Source organism: Sphaerodactylus townsendi, linkage group LG02, assembly GCF_021028975.2.
Source record: "Sphaerodactylus townsendi isolate TG3544 linkage group LG02, MPM_Stown_v2.3, whole genome shotgun sequence".
Lineage (NCBI taxonomy): Eukaryota > Metazoa > Chordata > Lepidosauria > Squamata > Sphaerodactylidae > Sphaerodactylus > Sphaerodactylus townsendi.
In genome coordinates this window covers 36,294,113-36,300,112 of record NC_059426.1, presented here as the reverse complement: position 1 = coordinate 36,300,112, position 6,000 = coordinate 36,294,113, and positions in this window count along the sequence as shown.

The following is a 6,000-nucleotide window of genomic DNA, read 5'->3' as shown; positions in this document are numbered from 1 at the left end:
GGTTTTACAATGTATTTTATCGAGTGTGTTTTAAATTGTTAATTGCCTTGGCAATCCTGGTTAAGGCAGAAAGGCACGGTCTAGATTTTGTGAAGAAACAAATAAAACAAGTATAGTAGAAGCTAGCTCTACCATGAACTTGTCAGTGGTGGGCAAACTCCCACCATCACACTCAATTGTCCATAGTCAATCAATTGAGCAGCCAGAGAAACATTGGGGGAAAAGATGTTGTTGCAGGTGCTAGGTCATCACTTTGGAAGTAATATCACAATAACGAAGAAGTTCTAGGAATTTCCCCTGATTTTACCATAGAAATTGGGAAAATCCCGAGATTATGTGGGACTGTGACATCACTTCCAGATGATCACGCAGAAGTGACATCACAGCATTCACAATGCTCCCCAGCTCCACCCCCAAAAGTCCATAGGATATGCCAGTGCAGAAATGTCAACCCTACTAGATACCTATCTACAATATATCTGTTGCTGGCAATAATGGCATGGATCCCATCTTCCACCAGCAAGATTTGCTTCAGCCTAAAGAGCCTTTCTCCTCTATTCGGCTTTTCCTCAAACAGAGGAAAACTCCAACACTTTTTTTTATTTTCCCAAAATTAAAATTCATTATTACAGATAAAGTAGTCTGGGAAGCTTGCTTACATCTGTTAATGTCCAAACTTAAAACTTCTTAAATTCCATTTGGCATTTTGAAGTCTAAATAAGAGCTAAGATCTAAATACAGCTAAATAAGCAGAGGTTATACAGCTAAATACAGCTAAATAAATAAGTGCTAAGATCTTACAGGTATAACTCTTGCTATGCTGATTAGTTGACCCTTTAGCTTATGTAGTCCAAAAAAATACTCAGTTTTCTTCCATACTCTGCAATCTGTTGTGTACCAAAGATGTCAAATTTGACATTGTTGAACATTCCATTAGTTTTTTCATCCATTCTATAAGAGGTGGGTGATGGTCTGCTTTACATCTTGCTGCAAATACAACTCTGGCAGCTGTCACAATATAGTTAAATAGTTTATTATACACTTTTGGTACATTATTTGTCAAAAAAAATAATACTTTTTGAATCTAATGCAAACTTTACTTTCATTATCTTTTGCATTTCATCATGTATTATAATCCAATACTTCCTTGCTTTTGGAGATACACACCACATATAATAAAAAGTAGTACCGTATGTGCATTTTGACACCTCCAACATTTTCCATTATAACCATTGCTAACTTTAGCAATAAGAGATGATTGGGGAAGTCAGCAGAGAAGTTGACTTCTTCTTCCTCTACCCTGAAACCATGTTTTTAATAAATTACCTCTAAAAGTATGTCTTCCATCCTCTTTTTGAATTGTCCTCAATTACTTCTTATCCATAAATACTTACTTATGTATTCCTTGCTTCAAACTTCTTAAATTCCATTTGGCATCCTTTGGTATCCATTATTTCCAGTTTTACACTCCTTTGCAGATCAGTGATCCAATCTGTTGTCTAAACTACCACTTGCTGATAAAATTTAATATCTGGTACTGAGAGACCTTCTTAATTTTTTTCCATCTTGCAATAACTTCATTCTTATCCTTGGGTTCTTCCTGTTTCATATAAACTTGGACATGGTCTTCTGCCATTCTGTATGTATGTACCCGTAACATTTGAATTAGAAAACTTAGTCTTGGTGGGATACTGATTTTTACTGCTGATATTCTTTGGCCAATTCATCACTGGTGCTCTGCCTCGCAACGAAGGTAGGTTTCCTCCAGGGTAGAGATTTCCATACAGACTCGATCCCACTTACGGCACCAAAGATATCAGAAGTCCCATGATTTGCGAGGGTAGGGAAACCCCAGTGTTTCCTCTCCTTCGAGGTTTTGCTGTTTCTGGGTTGCTCCCTCATCCAACACAAGAGTGTGCAGACTGCTATAGTTGGGTTTTTTAAAAGGAAATATCTATTCCCCCCCCCCACACACACACACACACACTTCTCACAGGGAATGATTGCAAGCATTTTCCTAAAAATAATTATAGCAGCCTGTACAATATCAATTTAAGGAATATTGATATTACCTTTAAATGGCTGGGGGAAAAACCTGGCAATCTTCAATCTTGCATTGGACAGGGGAGTGACGTGGAAGTGGGGGCAGGCAAGTAATGCAGAAGCCAGTGGGTCACCTCCTCACATGTAAACAAGGAAATGCGAGAAGGCCTCACTGCAAAGGCACTGTGGGAAAGTACTCCATGAATAATGGGTCTTCCCAGTGGTGGGATCCAAAAATTTTAGTAACAGGTTCCCTCGCCAGCCCCCCCTTAGCAAAGGGGGCAGAGGCATACCTAGGCAAACCTGGTGAGACTGGTGAGATAAAAGGTATGAAAGGCTAAGAATCAATGAATTGCAGTACCTGAAAGGGATTAACCCAGTTCAGGGAGTTACATTATTAGTCGCAATTGCTATATGGAACCCTCACGTTCAAAGGCAGTATGCCTCTTGGGGAGGCAAGGACGTGGAGATGGAAAAGCGGACTCAATTAGTAACCCCCTCTCTGCACACACAAATAATTAGTAACCCACTCTCGGGAACTGGTGAGAACCTGCTGGATCCCACCTCTGGGTCTTCCTAACCATGACAATTTCAGCTTCTCCCATTTCTGTATATCTTCACTTATACTTGTGCAAACCTTTCTAGTAATTCCATTTATAAAGATTATTGTTTTGCCCAGTTACATTTATTCCCAAACATCTGACTATGTTTTAGTGACAGTACACTTTATCATCTCTAATTCTGTTTCCTCGGACTTTATAATATTCAACGCCATTTTTCACTCTTTCTCACAATACTAGAACCAGGGGGCATTCATTGAAAATGCTGGGGGAAGAATTAGGACTAATAAAAGGAAACACTTCTTCACGCAACGTGTGATTGGTGTTTGGAATATGCTGCCACAGGAGGTGGTGATGGCCACTAACCTGGATAGCTTTAAAAAGGGGTTGGACAGATTTATGGAGGAGAAGTCAATCTATGGCTACCAATCTTGATCCTCCTTGATCTCAGATTGCAAATGCCTTAGCAGACCAGGTGCTCAGGAGCAGCAGCAGCAGAAGGCCATTGCTTTCACCTCCTGCATGTGAGCTCCCAAAGGCACCTGGTGGGCCACTGCGAGTAGCAGAATGCTGGACTAGATGGACTCTGGTCTGATCCAGCAGGCTAGTTCTTATGTTCTTATGTTCATTATCTTAGTCTTACTTTTGTTCAGTCAGTAACCAGAGTAAATTCCAAATCTGTAAATTTGCCCAATCGCATATTTCAACGAACTGATGGGAAAGCTCCAACATTTTATTTACCCCAATCAATCTAAGCACAATCCGTCAGGAAATACTTCCATTCTCTCAATAAGATTTCACAAGGAACTTCTCTAGTAGAAAAGTTTGCTAGTTAGAGGTTCGTCCTGTTAGTAATCATCTAGGTAAACCTATTTTAATTGTCTTTCAACTTGTTGTATAATTACTGTCGCTAATGTGGGCAAGAATAGACAGGCACAGAATGGCTGAGAAACATTTCACCACATTCCTTACTTAACATACAGTACCAGTGAAATATGATGAGAGCTCTCTAAGAATATGTAGGCTACAGTTCTAAGAGTACTTTTCTTGGAGTAAGCCCTATTGAATAAAATCGAGCTTGCTTCTGAGTAGACCTGCTTAGCTTGCTCTTGTAACATGCTTTCAGCACTGTGGGTGAAACCATAGCATTTCTGGCAATTTACAGCGTGATGTGACATCACCTCTGGGTTTCTTCCAGAAGTGACTTCATGCCACACGTGACGCCAGTGGTTTTTAATTTTTTCTCCTACCTGCCGCTTTGAATGGCAGAAGGCAATGAATGCTGTCAGCAGGGGGTCTCCCACTACAGAGGGAGAGCTAGCAAACCTAGTGGGATAGTTTAATGAGTGACTAAACCTTTCCAATAGAAATAAATTAAAATTATAAATATGTAATTCGGCTTCTGTCCTGTATTTTTTTTTAAAAAAAAATAATGCCAGTATTTGGTTTTCTTATAAGTATTTTGTCCTAAATGAAAGAAGTATTTCTGAGAGGGGAAAAATTAACCATCTGATGTAGGCCATCTAGTGTCTGAAAATGTAGATACAGAATGGGATGTTAATGAATATGAGCGTGATATAACCGAAAACATCATGTGGAAGAGTGGAGGGAGGGACTCTCTTCAAACTCTGTAGAAACAAGTTTTCTGTTGTAACACAGAAAGATCAATAAGGATGGGCTTTGGGACTACTCTGAGTCACGCTATCTTCTCAACTCATTTGTTAAAGAGAAATAGAACTGTGTGTCATCTGCATAGTTGTATCTGACATCGTATGAGAAGGGCTGGGTAATGTAGTCATTTTCCATATCAGATTCAACTTGTATTTCCATTATCTTCCAGATGATTTCCCAGGTTCAGATGTGACTAGAGTGGCAAGAGAAGAAACTGAACTGAATCAGCCCACTATCATAGAACTGACTCAGAGACGGGCCCGTGCTGGGATTTACAGAGTGTGGTTGACTAGGTTAGATTGTGCCCTTTTCTGCACAAAACACGATATTTTCAGGATTACAGTACAATATTTCCTTTAAGTTTTTCCCTGTTTGGTTCCGAAAACGTTTCCAAACAGCTTTTCCTCTGTGGTTTCTGAAAACACTTTTATAATGATGTTGTCAGGTGAAACGTTTCTGAGCCAGCTTTCCTCACAGTGCGGTCATATTTAAACGACTTTATCTTTCCCGATGGTGTTTTCATGCCTTCATGCTGTTGCCCAACTTTCCCCTCAGTGTCATTTTTTTTTCTTTTTGGCTTCCCTGTCCTCACTCCTTTCCCCTTCATGTCTTTATTTTCATCATTTCGTGTGTGGGGTTTTTTGTTGTTGTTTGGTTGAATTAAACGGAATGCCCGCCCCTGGAATGCCCGGCCACGCCCCCGTCGTGCCCCACCCAGCCCCATTGGCGCTATGCCACAGTTTGAATCCCACCACCATGGGAACCTGTTAGTAAAATTTTTGGATCCCACCACTGTCAGTAACCCTAGGCACCAGCACAAAACCGCTGCCATGAGAGGCAGGGCCAGTCTCAAAATGGAAACAGATGTTATAAAACTTTCTAAAATTCTAGGTCAAGCACCCTGTATGATGGGGACAGCAAATTTTTAGTGGGTGCTCCCTACAGACTTAAAAAAGAAATGCTTACTGTTCCACTGAGCCTGCTTAGGAGAGAAGGTGTTTGTGGAAGAAGCTAGTGGGCGCTAGGAAACACTCCTGGGAACATGAAGCCCACGGTTTTGATAATATTTACATTAGTAACATAAGTTATAAAATACAGCAATGATACTAGATGGTGGCCTATTTGTAGTCTACATTTTCACCAGCAAAGCATTGCAGACAAGCCAGTACCAGTGAGACCCAAGGTGGTAGTGGTACCTTGGGGGGAGGAGGTAGGGGTGGCTGCCTCAGCTGCGAACCCATAGCAGCTTTCTCCTGCCCAGGTCAGACCTAGGGGAGGCGGTCAGCACTGAGTGGGGAGCTTGCAGAAGCCTCAACAGCCCAGTCAGCATGGGAGGAAGGTGGGTGTCAACTGGAGAGCCTAGAGAGTGGGGAATTCATCAGGACAGATCAGGGGTGGGGTGGGTACCTGGACTGGCCAAGTCAGCCAGCAGTGGTCTCTCCAGGCCAGATAGGGAGTGGGGGAGTGGCTGCCTCAGCTAATGGTGATTGAGGGGTATTCCTAGCTTATTCAGGGACATTCCTAGCTTATTCCACCTGGTGATTGAGGGGTATTCCTGCTAGGAATGCCCCTCAATCACCAAGGTCAGTTCCTGATATATAGCAGGCTGGTGACATATATCCTGTAACAATTACATGAAGTGAAAGTACCCTTCCATCACTCAGATACCATTGCTATCAATGCAATTTGTTACCACAGCAATAAGCTAGAAATCACCAGGGTCAGT